Genomic DNA, 16,032 nt, shown 5'->3' with positions numbered 1-16,032 from the left:
GAAAGCAGCTCAGGCTGCAGGCAGATACCTAACATTTCTGCTTTGGTTGAGCAAGTGCAGGCGCCACCTCACTGGGTTGTTCTGTACATCAGTGTTCATCCACTCTTTAGCAACTGATAGCCAGTCCCTCACCAGTGATATTCACAAGGGCCTTGCTCCATTGGCCTCCAAGCAACTGCCCTTCCACTGAGGAGCCCCAAAAGCTTTCCCAGGAATTGATTTCCCACAGACTTGGCAAATGTTCTCAGTACATTGGGTCAGGCAAACTTCTGTATGTCAGCTGACTATAGATAAATTCCAAATAATAATGTGGTAGCTAGAGTTTAATTAATACCATGTCATTCAAAGCAAGAGTTTTATATCCCTTGTCAAGCTATAACCATGTGCATTCAAAGAACAAGATCACCACAAAAAAAAAAACAAGACCATCCTCTTGCACATGTTTGTGACATTTAAGAAGTTAGGACAGTCACATCTATAACCTTTACAATCACCCTGACACCTGTACAGAAATCTGTAGTTAAATTATTGGCAAAGTACATAAGCAGATGAAGGTATATCTGCTATAAAACACAAAGTGCATATATCCTTACAAGATACGTAAAGCAATATAAGCCAGAATCATGAGGATGAATGATAGGAGTAGAGTCATGAGAAAAAACAGTATCAACATTGTGGTGTCAAAATGGGCTGGCCCAAACTCCACCTTTCAAGCTGATCATAATACATCTAGATTTTACTGTTATGTAATAATTATGTGATTTAATTTTGTAGATAAAATCTATGTCTTTCTTACATGGATTCTTCCATTAACGTATCCTGTCAAATTATCTTTCATTTTATCTTTTTCATGCATTTTTAGCTCATCTCCCCAACTAGAAAGTATAAGCTTTTTGAGGGTAAGAACTGTATCTTGTACTTTTCTGTATCCTCTGTTTTACCTAGCTAGATAGTAGATGTTTGGTAAATATTTGTTTTTTAAAATTGATTATAATGAGCTCTGCCATAATAAAGTTCATCAACTGTTAAGAACATAGGTAAATAATGAACAACTAATGAATCAGTAAAAGGTAAAAATGTAAATATTCCCATAAAGCAGATTTTTGAAGCTATAAGAAAATACATGTGTGGGCTCTGAATTCTCTCATTAAACAGAAATTATAGTTGTTCAGAACCTACATTTGGGAAGTGAAATTGGGGGGAAGGACATCCAAGTTAAGGAATTAATAAATAAATCTGAGTAACCCATGTAAGGGAGGGGAAAAGCCCTCGTGGCTTAGTCAGTTTTTCCTGGCCTGTCTTGTCCTCACCCTCTCATCCTCAGAGATGAGGTCTCCCCTGTGACCCAAGGTACCTTTTCATTATTGGTTTGAGAATTCTAATAAACAAGCTGAAGGGGCAGGGTCCCAAAAGGGATGTCTTTGTGCCTGTAGGGAAGGCAGCTGTGGTTATGAACCAGCACACACCAGAAGCCACCAAGCTATTGGGACTTTGTGAGAATGGATGACAGTTTTTTTTGAGAATTCTAATAAACAAGCTGAAGGGGCAGGGTCCCAAAAGGGATGTCTTTGTGCCAGTAGGGAAGGCAGCTGTGGTTACGAACCAGCACACACCAGAAGCCACCAAGCTATTGGGACTTTGTGAGAATGGATGACAGTTTTAATTTCACTCCCCAACAGAAGTGGTATTCAGCCAGCATCACTTCAAACCAATTTTGCAAATCACATTTTGTGGCTGGAAATTGGTTTACTGCACCCGTCCCATTTTGGAGGCCAAACTTCCCGGTCTAAGGTGGTGCCTTTGCTGGGATGGGATAGCTAAACAGTGATTCTCTTTTCTCTAATTGAAGTGACAGCATATTCTTTCACAGATTAATTTTAAATTATCCATGTTTATATCCTTTAATCAAGATGATATAAACAGCACAGATAATTTTCTGCACTATTCTTTTTTAAAAAAACATTTTTTTGAGGCTAATAATAGCATACTGACTCTTAACATTTATTGTCTTACATAGCAGTTTTATTCCAAGCACACTAGCTTGGATTGTTTATCGTTTTATTTTTAAACTTAATTATTTTTAAACTTGATTTTGTCTCATACATATTAAGGTAAGTGAGGAATAAGGTTTACATTATAGATTTCACTGAGATTTCTTCTGTGAACTTAAAGACGACACTTTCATAAAGAGATTTGTCCCCTGGATTATATCTCATGCTGAAATAAGGGCCTTCTTACTGGAAGAAATATTTCTTAAAAATGAGTACTTGCAAGAAGTGTTCATTTGTGAACTTTTACCAATTAGAAATGGCTCCATGCTTAAGACTCTTTAATAATGTCTGTTAAGCAGCATTTTAGCTCATTTTTATAACACATTCAGGTTGGTGATTTATACTCAACATTAAATGTAATAAATTCAGATCTTTTTCCAAGTATGAGGCACAGCATCTCTGAATCACCCATTTTAGCAGAGTGCCCCCTGAAAGGTCCAATCTCTTGCCATCATTCATGCCTGTAATAAAACAGGCTTCTCCTGTCTTTTCTGTGACATCTGTAATAATGGGAATGACATGTGTGTAGTGACACTGTAACAAGAGGCCGTGTTGATATTGCTTTGTGGCTAGGACTAAATGTCCATGACCAGAGGGCAAGTTGAGGACACCCATAATGACTCACTGTCTCAAATTTGGCACCAAAAGCTATGCTAATGCCTATTTTTTAATTATACAAAAATTCAAGGAATAATTTTCAGTGCCTTAAAAAAATGTGGCTTTAAATGTCTCACTATGAATGAAATTTTTAAAGGAATTAATTACAAAGAATCGAACTTTGAAACACAAATGGATCTCCTAATGATAGTTGTATAACAGAGATTTAAAACCTTCCTGTGTTTTAGACATCCACACATGGTTGTTTCATTCTTCACTTGTTGAATCAAGAGAAGGTATAAGACACTAAAATACCTTGGGAAAAAGCTACTCTTTTGGCTGCCTTCTATATAGAATTATCATGACAAGTTTAACTTTGAATTATTCTATTCCATACTGACAGTCACTTGTAATATAAAGTAAGTTTTGACTGCAATTTGAGTATAAAATACCTGGATTCTTTTGGAAATGTGTATCTTTAATTGAGAAAATGTTCACATTTCAAGCATTTGAATAGGGTTGAGCATTAACTAATGCTCAGAAGCGAGCAGTCTAAAAAATTCAATTTAATTTTCTTAGAATAAAAAGCTGGCGGAAGAAGACATAATTCCAGTTTTCAGGCACGTGAAAGTTATCTCCTCCGAGGCAGCCTTTTTGGACTGTGTGTAGACTTAGTCCACACAGCATGCTTGTGGGAGCCTGGTTCTACTCTGTTCACTTCTGGTTTCCACTTGGAAATAAGTAGATCAGAAAGCATGGGCTGGCCATCCCACATCCACCCCTCACACAGGCAGAGAGTTTCTACAGTGGGCTGTTTCTACAGCCTGTGTACAATCAAGTATCCTGGAACTTGAGGGGGCATTTCTCATAGAAATGATACTCTGTCCGGTGAGCCGGTTGCCAGGCTAGCACAAACCTATTTTAGCTCATTATTTCATTGAAGTGCTGTCCACGTGAAAATCGTTTTAAAAATATTTTTGCTGTGGAACGTTGGCTGACACTACTGCCCCAATGTGGGCATTCTCTATAACTAACAGACCCAGGATTATCCATGCCCTCTGGTCTTGACACACTAGAGACTGATGCAAAAAAGAAAAATAATGAAAGGAAACAGAATGAAGAAACATTAATATTGAGAATACCATTACAATACGGGTAGTTAAAGCAGAAAAAATAAAATTGAATAAGTAATCGTGTTTCATCAATTTTAACCATTGTGCTTGAGAAAAAGCAGGTTCCATCAAAGAAGGATGAGGAAGTAGCTGAAAGCTGTGGTTGAGGTTCTCAAGGAGGCTTCTGGCCACTTTCCATGTTGATGACTTTGTTTCCTTTGGGATATTTTTTTCTTTAAAAATTCTATAGACTAGTCTAGATCATTGCCATTTCCTCAAATATTTTTGGCAATGGAACAAAGAGCAAATGGAACCAAGAGAAACAAGGAGAGTTTGTCTTGACATGTCCAGGGAGGAGTAGGAGGGGTAGAGGGAGGAGATGGGGATCCAGGAAAGAAAGTGGGGTTGCCTCTGATGGAATCAACTGAGGAGCTTATCAGTGACACTCAGAGGAAAACAGGGCATGCTCAGTTCTCTTGCTGACTGATGCAGGCAAGGGAAAAACAGAAGGGATGAGGAAGAAATACTCTAGCCAGCAGTTCCCTGTGACAGCTGGGAAAAGGTCACCTAATCCAGGACAGCTAGGTAGTTGAACTGGCCATCCTCAGGGGAGTAGGAAAAGGATAGACGAATGGGTGATTATACATTTCTAACCTAATTGTGTAGAAATATAACTTAATTTTTACTAAAGTGTGTGAAATTGGTTGTTAGTTCAAGAAATATTTATACAAGAAAGAAAATGTGCAGTGCATGCTCTCTATGGATTCTTTCTGTGAAATGAAGTTAGAACATTACAAATGACCTTGATCCTTCATTTCACCAATTCTCAGGCAATGCCTATGTCATGAGCTTGAAAGTCTGCCGGGAATGGGTAGGAGAATCAGAGTTGTTCACATCGGATTCCTGAACTCAGAGGACCTACCTGAGTGCATGGTAATGATGAATGACGAAATTAGGAAACATTGGAAAACACATGCAAAGGAGAAGTTAGTAGTCTCCCTCCGCCTAAGCTCTGTGTGTGTGTGTGTGTGTGAGAGAGAGAGAGAGAGAGAGAGAGAGGCACACACTATTCTGGAATGGCTTGAGAACAGACATCATGATGACAGCGGTGATGAGGATGAGGATGATAGCAGCTGGTATTCGTTGACTGCTTTTTATGTGCTAGGCCCTGTTCTAAACTGACGAAATTAGGAAACATTGGAAAACACATGCAAAGGAGAAGTTAGTAGTCTCCCTCCGCCTAAGCTCTGTGTGTGTGTGTGTGAGAGAGAGAGAGAGAGGCACACACTATTCTGGAATGGCTTGAGAACAGACATCATGATGACAGCGGTGATGAAGATGAGGATGATAGCAGCTGGTATTCGTTGACTGCTTTTTATGTGCTAGGCCCTGTTCTAAAAGTTGTCCATGTGATAACTCCTTTAGTCCTCACCATAACCCTATCAAGTAGGTTCTATTGTTTCTCCATTTTATGTTTGAAGGGTATCTTACCAAATTTTAATTCAGTAATCCCAAATGCAACCAAATGAATCATACCTTTTGTTAAAATGATCTTAAACCTGTCCTCCTTTGGTGGAATTGGGACAACATTTAGATGTTTAGCAAAGGGTGATGCTAGGGTCTGCCACAACCCTGAGTCTGTTCCCTTTTCCTGTCCTACACCCCCCACTTCCACCTCCCTTTAGATTCTAGCTGCTGCTCTCCTAACTTGGTCTACACAGTATGTGCCTGCCGCTTCCAAACCCAGCCCCAGTGTGTTCCTCATAACACAAAGAGGTAGAGGCAGATTTTCAACATTCTGCAACCTTATTTTGCTGGGAGTACTTATAATGAAGGGCCTTATTACACATGACAGCCCTAAGACACAAAAGGGCATTTTCAAATATTATGTCATTGAAACCTGATTTTATGAATAGTCAGGAAAGTGCTAAGAGGTTCAAAATCACAAGCAGTTAATCACAATGGAAAAATCATTCTTTGTAGACCTGCACTATGTGATATGATAGCCATGACCAAATATGGCTATCAAGCACTTAACTGTGACTAGTCTCTCCTCTCAACTGTAATGTGCTTTAAGTATAAAATACACACCAGTTTCCAAGACTTACTATAAAAAATGTAGAATATCAATTATTTTTATATTAATTACATGTTGAAATGATATTTTAGATATATTAAGTAAAATAAATTATTAAAACTAATTTCACCTGTTTCATTTTTCTTTTGAATGTGGCTTCTAGAAAATTTTAAACTGTATATGTGGCTTGATTTATTTTCTGTTGGGGACAGCACTGCTATAGACCGTAAAACAAAGAGGCTGTATTTATTCATAACGGTGGTAGCTTCTGCTGACCTACCCTGCTGAAAGTTTGAAGGGCACGTTGTTCAAGCTGAGCCTTCTTTTTTGGAAAACATTTTTCCCCCCTGAAATTGTGCATAATACCGGGCACACCTGGATTTCTGGATAATTGCACCCACAAGTGGCTACATGCAGACACAATTAGGTGCTTGCAACTTGTTTGAAGGCACAGGTGTCTAATTGCGCCCACAAATGGCCATTTGGCAGGCACCCACTCATTGTGCACACAGCCGATTATAGGCAGAAAATGGCATCAACCAAAAGGAGGCCTGGGTAGCAGAGGCATGAAACTGCATAACCCTACAACCTTGGTGTGACTGCTCCTTTCTGGTTCAGTCTTTTTTGTGGAATGCCTGCTTGAGTGTTTATGGTAAGAGGCATATTTGGAATGCACAGGCTAGGAGATGAAAATGTGTAAGCCCCATCTCACAAAGTAAATGCTGTCTTGAGCTTTTAAGTAAATTGGGGCTAACAAAACCCACATTGTCAACCTGAGTAGACTTAAAGTGGATTCTACCCTGCTGGGACTGGCTGTTCATAATGGCTAAAAATGATGGAGTATGTGAGAAGCCCCAGGGACCCTTTGGTAAATAGTAGCCTTTAAAGGGTTAATCCAACCTAATGAATCATTTAGTGGGGATGAGAAGGTCAGGGTGGTAGCCTCAGGAAGAATCCAGCAGGCATTTATTTAAATGTGGAGTGGTTAGAGAAGAGGAGGCCAGCCTGTGAGCCTGAGCTGTGTGCAGGTCAGCAGCTCCAGGCAGGAGTAATTGATAGCCCCGGCTTCCAGAACAGCTGAAACAACAAGGCTGGACATGGAAACACGTTCACTTACACAGATTCCAGTGTCCAAAGGAAATGTGGGCAGACGCTTAGGCCCTGCCTCTTCAACTTCTGGGGCAATTGTTGGGGCCTAAGGAATCAGCGGTTTCTTTCTCTCCTATTTCAGGAAGGGCTTTGAACTAGATTTCAGTAGCTTTGTGGTCTTTTGCAGAAAGAAAGCTTAATCAGCAATGTTGCTCATAAGCATCACAGCAGGCTTGGCAGTCATGGAAGTCCACATCTTTTGTTCATCAGAGTAGCCTATGTGCACCATAAACGGACAGTCCAGGTACTGGTTTCTGAGCTCCAGGAAGGGCAAGGATTCCTTGGACAGTGTGAGGAAATTCAAACCACAATAGCTTGGCTGCATTTTTCCAGGCAGAACAAAAAGATTTTCTCCTAATGAGTGATTGCTTTAGTTGTGTGTATTTATTTGCAATATAAGTTCATGATTTACCCTCCTTGAAAAATTCTCTCTCTGTCTCGTATCCTCACATCCCTTTGTGTCTGCTCTTTATTTATGATGATAGCCTCCTATTCTTGAATGGCAATGCTATTGTAATAAATCTCCATAAAAAGCCAATTCTCAGTTCACGTTACTGCAGCCTGAATATGAGGAAGACAGTCTGAAAACACATATTGATTGTCCTCTTTTAGAGACTCCATGACAGGCTCAGCTCAGAAATTTCTTTCATTTTGACTGGACTGCAGCTCAACCTAATGTCAACTTACCATAACTCTTTTATGTGGAAGGCTATTACTCCATTACGATTTTTCTCTCTTGTGGGCTAATATCCAAGGAGGGTTCTGTTGGTGAGCGATTACTTGAGAATTTTCTTCATCTCAGATATTTCATCCCATGCAGTTCTTTTCTTTATTTTGAAGGAGTAGTGGAAAATGTTGTTTCCTGTTATTAACCTTCTTTATACATGGCCTTGAAATATACATAAAATATATATATAATTTCCTTAGGAGTTATGCATAAGGATAAAAATGATTTGGATTTCACAATTTTATAAATTTTAAGTCACAATTTTCCTCCACTTGACACATTGCCTTGTATTTGATGCCCAGTTATTACAGACAGTTTAGCACTGGTGGGGACGAGCATGGGGGGTGATAGTTTTCTGTTGTACAAAGGCAATTGGAAGTTTTCAATCTGGACCAGTTTCTGTGTATTTCTTATTACTAAAAAAATTTTTTCCCGTGTTGTAAACTTTCATATCAAGTGTACAGTAGCAATTGTAAAGCTTTGCCCTTTGTCTATTTCAAATCTCTCATAACAGCCTATACTGTGAAATTCTTGAGTCTTTCCTTCAAGAAGCCAAAAACAAAGAGCTTCTTTGGCAACACATCCACTTCTGTCCTTTGGTCTCAAGAACTCAATCTCACACTGGTGTGTCTTAGGAGCCACATTCAGAACCACAGTTGACAGAAAGACCACATTACTATCAGGTGCCATGTGGAGTCTAGTCTTTGATGCTAATATAGAAATCATAGGTCTCAAGGAGCCACTTTGGAATTTGAATGAGCCCTCACATCTTGAAAATTCACAGAAGTCACTGGTCAAGTAGTAAATGTCTCTTCTTATGAATTATTTTCATTTCTTTATAAACCACAGTTGTATTTGTGGTGTAGATTTGGTTTTTACTTCTAAGTGTTTTCATGAAGGTAACACTTAATTGAAAGGATTCAAAAAGCCTATTCTTCAGCTCTTAATGGCCACAATCAGCACTAGAATATATCAGATTTCGATTTGGTGGTTGACTTTCATTCTACCCACATTTAGTAAACCACCGCTCCAGTGTTCTGAATAATCATACCATGGCCCTCAGAAATAGTTTATACTCTTCTCCAAATTTCTGACATATAAGAAATGCAGTAATTACTGGAAGCTTCTGGCACCTCTTCGTATTGGCATCGACTTTGATCTTCCTCCGTGGCCTCCCCTTCCCCTAATGTATGTAAGGCCACTGAGGAAGAGTTCTGTATTTCAGGCAGGCACTCAGATGTTAGGCTATTCTAGTTGGCTTTTTGCTTTTCATTGATTTGGGTTTTAAAACTCTTCTGTTATAACACCTAGCATGACAATTGGTGAAAAAATAAATAGAATTGCTAGTCTTCATCAAATGGAAAATAGTTACTGGGCTATCTTTTTCTTCCTTTGTCTGCACCCTTCTTTTTCCCAGTTTCCCATTTATAGCCCTATTATGCACAGAAAGCAACAGATACACTAAAAGTAGGATGAGAATGAGAGTGGATTTACGATATAGAAAGCAAAGGCCATCGCCTCTTCAGGGGCAGGGCCTTACAGGAGGGCTTTGCCTTGTCACCCTGTATCCTCAACCCAGCAGAGTACATGGCACACGCTAAGTATTCAACTAAATTGTAAAGCAGAGAAAGGAAGGAAGGCAAAAAACACAGGCAGGAATATACAGCTAAGGGGGGGAAATTCCAGACCTTTTACTGTGAAGGTGTCAAAAAGGACAGCTCTCTATTTTCAGTCATACTGAGTGGTAAGTATTCAACTAAATTGTAAAGCAGAGAAAGGAAGGAAGGCAAAAAACACAGGCAGGAATATACAGCTAAGGGGGGGAAAATCCAGACCTTTTACTGTGAAGGTGTCAAAAAGGACAGCTCTCTATTTTCAGTCATACTGAGTTTAAGTGAACATTCTGTTTGTATTAAGTTGTGTGACTTTCTAATTGAACCATGAAAATTCTTTCATTGAAAAATTCTTGTTTGGTTCTTTAAAAAAAAGTTTCCTCTAACAGAAATGCATAAAGTATGACATGGCATGTTTTCCAAGATTCAATTTTCAATAATAGTTTGTATCTATCCCAGAGAATTCTTTCCAAAGCTCAAATTTCTCATTTTTGTTATCCGTCCAGACCTGGATTTTTTAAAATACATTCAGCAATTTTTATCAAACATGAGTGATTGGAGTTTTTCCAGACAAGTAATGATTTTTTTTCAAATGTGGGATTTTGGGTGTGTGTGTGTCTTCTGTGGTGTTATGGGACACACAGTTTTAAGGGTTGGTAAAGAAAAAGGATCAATGAATAAAGTGGAATTAAGAGTTACCCATATCTTTGATTCTGGTGGTGGTTCAGATATAAAACCTCATAGAACTGAACACTTAAAATGGATACATTTATTATACTTCCATAAATTTTTTTAAAATTTAAAGACAATAAAAGAGAGGCTTATCTGGGCTTTATCTGCCAGGCCATGTCATGGCAGAGCTTGAGCTTTTGGGGAATCTTCCATTGCTGTGTCCCTTGCTGTTCCCTGGGCAAACTCCAACTCTCAAAGATGCCTAGGTTGCCTTGGCTCATATACTTCCGAAAGCACAGGAGAGAACCCAAGAAAGTCTGGCTGCTCTGTGCTGCTCCTTAAAAACAAGTTTCCATGTTCTTAGGCCATAGAATAGTCTGTTTGCCATTCAAAAAAGCATCATGAGCCTTATTACTCTTTTGATAAAATCAGTGTGCCACAGAGTGAGATTACAATCTCACAAAGTCAGGCTCTCCAGACTTCCATTCCCGCAGCAACTCCAGATCCAGTGTCACCTCAAACAGTGTTTATAAACAGAGAGACACAGATGGACATGAATGATAAAGGCTGCATGGTTCTTTGGCTGGAGAGAGAGGTACAGGCTGAAGGAGGGTACAATGGCAGTTGTTTTGGTGACTTCCTTTTATTTACTCCCTTGAGTCAGAGCAGGCAGGAATTTTCCTGTCATGTTTTATATTTATAAAACTAATTGAAAATTATTTACATACTCTCATAGTCATCACCTGTTGGAGAATTATTGGAGGACTAGAGCTTGGGATTAGACACTCTCTCACAGGCGGACTAACATAATTGCATATGTAATTATCAAAGCTAGTTAGTTATAGGGCAGGTATCTGAGTCTAAAGTAAGTTCATCAGGACAACAATTCCATAAGGCACCCTCCTGAGCTCCCAGCCTCTTCTCTTTCCCCACCTTAGACCCTCTTTATGGCAGTTGAAAGACGGAGTTATCCTAGGCCTTTCACCTTTCACCTGCTCCACCCTGGAGATGTTGGGAGCTGTGCCAAGCTGAGGCAACATGCACTACCACAAAGCTTTTCTCTCTCCAGGTGGTTTCCACAGTGAATGACCATCTGCCCTTTCTAAGTAATTCATCCTGTAGTACTTAGATTCATAGCAATAGGTACCCTCCTCTACACACAAGCAGTAGGTAAGCATTACTGGTCTCCCTCTATATTATGCAGATATTTTTATATATCCAATACAGAAAAAGAAATCTATTGGCAAATATAACTGGAAAAAAAGTCTAAAGGTAGACTTCTTTTCATGTTCAGCTACTCAGGAACCCAAAGAAGGCCATCAGCACTTGGCTTCCTTCTCCCATCTCTTGACTCTGTTTTCTTCTGTGTTGGCTCCATTCTCAGGCTTGCTCTTCCACCACAGTGTCTCAATGGCTCCCCACAGCACCTGGCTTATCTCTTATCTCTTCAGCCACTCCACAAAAGAAGGATTCTCTCATTCTAATAAATACAGCCAAAGTCCTAGAATTGTCTCAGGTTGCTTTTATTGGGGTATGCACTTAAGCATAAACAATCACTATGCCCAAGGGGGTGGAAGGTTCTGATCAGCCAGTTCTGGGTCACATCCCACCTCTGGAGTCCAGGGGGGAGTCACTCCGCCTGAACCACATGGACTGAGAGAAGCGTGGAATGTTTCCCAAAAGAGCAGAATGCCATCACCAGGTTAAGGTAGGACAGATGTTAGGCAGGCAAAAACAGCCACTTTTCACTGCCCGGACTCTGATCACAGGAAGAAAGAAAGATTAGAATCAAGGGTGAAACTGAAAAATAGAAGTTCTTGTCACAGACTCACAAGAAGTAGGATGATTACCAAACCCCTAAAAAATTATTGGTCAGACCAGTGCACGAAACCGTTCTCTCTACTTCTGAGTCTGACTGTCATTTGACCCACAGGCTTCAAGAATGCTTCCTCAAGTAAATACAGTCTAGTATTTCATCCTTCCACATAATCCCATATAAAGGAAAAAGACGAGAGAGATGGGGGATGTTATATCTCTTTTGACCACATGCCTGATGGTCTTTTGGCTGCTGACCAACTTCCTTTGGATTTGGAGGCATGCATCTAAAACTAACTTTGTAGCTGCACATGTAATTGTGTTTGTCTTTCTCTGAGAACGTGAGCGATCACAGATCCAAGTCCTCCCGCAGTTCTGTAAGAGGTGACATCAATGTGGACCTGCAAATAAGTAACAGTTAGACATACAGAATATAACCGGGACAAGACAAAAAAGAACAACTGTTTAGAGAGAGTGTGCATTTTAGTGTATTTTGTATGCTTTTTTTTATGAACACAGTCCATAAATTTTGGGAAAGTGGTGATATCTTGCCTCATTTCCATCTGGAGGAAGCAGATTTTTGGAGAAGAAAACGGCCTCTAAACATATTTGAATATTTGAAAGACTGAGAAAAGCACATAAGAAGTTATGGAATCAGGAATAAGCAAATAAGAAGTTGGGGCAGAGAGAATAGCGGTGGTAATAATAATAATAATAGCAGTAACAACAGCCAACCTTTATCAATCACGTACCATGCCCAGGCACTGTGCTAAGTGCTTTAGAGACATTCTCATTAACCCTCCTAACTACTTGGTGGTAATAATAATAATAATAATAATAATAATAGCAGTAACAACAGCCAACCTTTATCAATCACATACCATGCCCAGGCACTGTGCTAAGTGCTTTAGAGACATTCTCATTAACCCTCCTAACTACTCGATGGAAAAAAACAACCAATACTATCCCAGTTTTACAGATGAGAAAACAGACGATATTATAGAGGATAATCAACTCACCCAAAGTCAGTCATTAAGTGGAAAGTCAGAACTGTTTGTTCCTAACCTCCCTGCTCATAACAGGGTCTGTGTTGATGAACAGGATTACACAGCTCGAGGGTGGCTGAGACCTGAACACAGACATAAAAGGAGGGCGTCAGGAGAGGCCCCAGCAGGATGAGATAAAAAGAGGAGGTCTGGTGGTTCATGGACATCCATCCAATTTGGACAAAAAATCCAAGGTCCCAATAGTCATAGAGGAGCACAGCCTGAGGGGAAATCTCAAAAAAGACAAAGGTAAAGGTTCTATCGGCATCAGGAAGGCCCAGCAGCAAATGAAGGCACCCAGCCATGGACATTAGGATTCAAGGCTAGTATCTCATTTCTTGAGGGATTTTAATGAGTAGGACAGAACCTCAGGCCTGCAGAAAGTAGAGGGTTAATACTGCTAATAATAATGTCTTATAATTGATTAGGGCTTTGTTGTTTTCACAGTGCTTTTCCATACCTCTCTAATTTGATCTTCTCCCAACAACTCCATGAGCTTGGCATTAAAATCCCCACTTAAGAGTGAAGAAAAGAAACACAGAGAAATTTCTCAGTCAAAGCCAGTGGCAGAGCCAGAACTTGAACCCAGGCATTTGACTCCGAGCCCAGGGCTCTTGTCTGCTGTGAGCGGCTGAGTGGAGCATCAAGGCTGACTTGTTCCCTGGGACTGCTGTCTGCCATGGGAGCTTGTCCATTGGGCAGCAAGCAAGATGCCAGTTGCTGGGGGAGAAAGGTACAAGGCTGAAACCCAGATAAGCATTCATTTTAAAGAAAAAAGAACTTTTATTTCTCCACAACTGGAATCTCGAGATAACATTAACTAATAAATTGAGTGCCTACCATGTGCCAAGCACTGGAAGTCAACAGTGAACTCAGTTCTTACCATCATGAAGCTCACAGTTTATTGGGGACACACAAGAAAACAGGTAATTAAATATAGTGATTAGTGATTCCTAGAGATGGAACTTTTCCTATGCAAGTATAAAGCCTTTCCATGGTCATATATAATCTTACCATATAAACTTAAACCACTCATGACTTAATTTTCTCACATTATTGACATTGCTCCATAAGCTCATAGGAGGAGCGTCTGATTCAGAAATGAAGGATTAGGAGGAAGTGATATCTGGGACAGGTACAGTTTGACAAAAACAAGAGCAGTTCTCTTAGTCTCTCAGCTTTCCCACCAGTATCCTACAGTTTTTCCTCACTTATAGGGTCGTCATCCCTCACATGCCCTTTTTGTTTGCTTGCCCAAATCCAACACAGCCCCGTCATCAGAAGCCTTTCCTATAGCAGGTATCCATGGCACTTAGCATTGAGTATATGTGCCCTGTTTGTCTCTAATCTATTTCTTTGTCTGCCCAGCCAGGCGGTGAGATCCTCTGGGATAGATATTGGGGCTCATACCTTTCTTAAAAGCTTGATGATATTTTGGGGTTCATTTATCGCTGTCACCAACCAAGGAGTAAGATGGCTCTCTGGATCAGGGTAACATTAGTGTGTTTTGACCATCCAAATTTAGAACTACAGAGAAAAGATAAGAGGATTATTCTTTAAGTAAGCATTTGACTTCTAAAAGCAATTCTGATTGCCTATCCCTGACAAATGAAACGTTCCCCTGAAGCTGTTTCTTTCTACCAGAAAAAGTACTGGAGAAGAACAAGTATATTTAAATTCAGTTATTTCCCCCATCTTGATTTTCCATGTTATTATCTTTTAAATGATGGTGATAAAGGAATAACAATTTAGCTCATTTTTCGCTTGTGGTTGATACTTTTTTTTTTAACCTTAACTGAGTATATTCCACATTTACGAATGACTATAAAACTGCTAAAATTTCAATGGGTGTTTTTCAGCTTCTGGTACCAAACTGTAGTTCACTAAACCACACTTAAATAGCTAAGTAGATAATTCCCCAATGGGATGTTAGTGAAGGATAAGTATGTTGTAAATAAAACAATTAATGGGCTAGTTCACACCTCATCAAATTGCTTAACAACCTGATAACAGTTAACTACCTACATTCCTCATAAAATGCGTGGAACAAGGAGGTAAATTAGAGTTCACCTTTTCTGAAGGTGGACCCATGTACCCTTTAACTGTAGTCTAGTATTAACCTGCCAAGAGCTGCAGTAGAAATTCCACAGTGTTACCTTGTTGGCCTTTGAAATATCTACATAATGCCTTTCAGTGGGGATTGTGAATTCTGAACCAGAAATCCCATTAGGCAAGCCAAGTTTGCCTTCATAATTGCAGCCTCTGAGACCCAAGAGTAATATAAGACCTTAGGTTCATTTTATCCCAACTTTCCTCCAATAATGCTTTCACCCATATCATATCATTCACTCTTGTGAGAAGAAAAGCACATATTACTTTACAGATGGAGAAACCAAGGCACAGATAAGTGAAGAGGTCCAATCAGGGTCACCCTCGAAGAGGTCAGGCTGAAGGGCAGCAACATGAGCTGAGGTCATCTTGGACTGGAGCTTGTGTGGGTCATAGCAGGGCCATGAAATTGTAACCCCNCCCCTGACAACTCAGTGAAGGCCACCTACTGTAATGCCTTCATTTTACAGAGTTGAAGATAAGGCCTGAGAAAGTGAAATGACTTGCCTGAAACTCCCTGGGAAATGACCCAGTCTTCAGAGTTCCTATCCACGGTCCCTTCTCCCTACTGCAGCAATCTTTAGCACAGACCTATGTGTGGAGAATTTATTTTTAAAGATTTAAAGGTGGACCATCACCTTAGTAACAGAAATTTTACACTACCTCCCAGGGCACTTTCATTCTTTAAAGTGGAGAATTTAGGTACCACATACCTGTACCTGGAGGATGCAAACTGAATGCAATGATATAGAAATCTAGAGGGCAAAATTTATTCACTTGGGGCAGGGACAGCAAATCTGAATAGCTACAGGGGCAGGTGGGAAATGTCAACGAAAGAAGCAGGGAGGAGCAGAGCTAAGGAAGGACTAAGTTCCCACCTTGAGAGGGTGGCTCCAGCTGATTGTGGCCTTGAAGGAAGACAAATTCTGAATTTAAAGAAAAACAGGAAAGCTGAATTTTTATATGAAATTCCTCAACTTTCAAATGTCAACAACTAGCTGAAACTTTTTAAACCACTACTTGAGCCTATATGTGTGTGTGTCTATCTGTGTCTCTGTGTGTGT

The sequence above is a fragment of the Galeopterus variegatus genome, unplaced genomic scaffold, assembly GCF_000696425.1.
Source record: "Galeopterus variegatus unplaced genomic scaffold, G_variegatus-3.0.2 Scaffold149, whole genome shotgun sequence".
Classification (NCBI taxonomy): domain Eukaryota; kingdom Metazoa; phylum Chordata; class Mammalia; order Dermoptera; family Cynocephalidae; genus Galeopterus; species Galeopterus variegatus.
Note: the sequence above shows the minus strand (reverse complement) of the source record.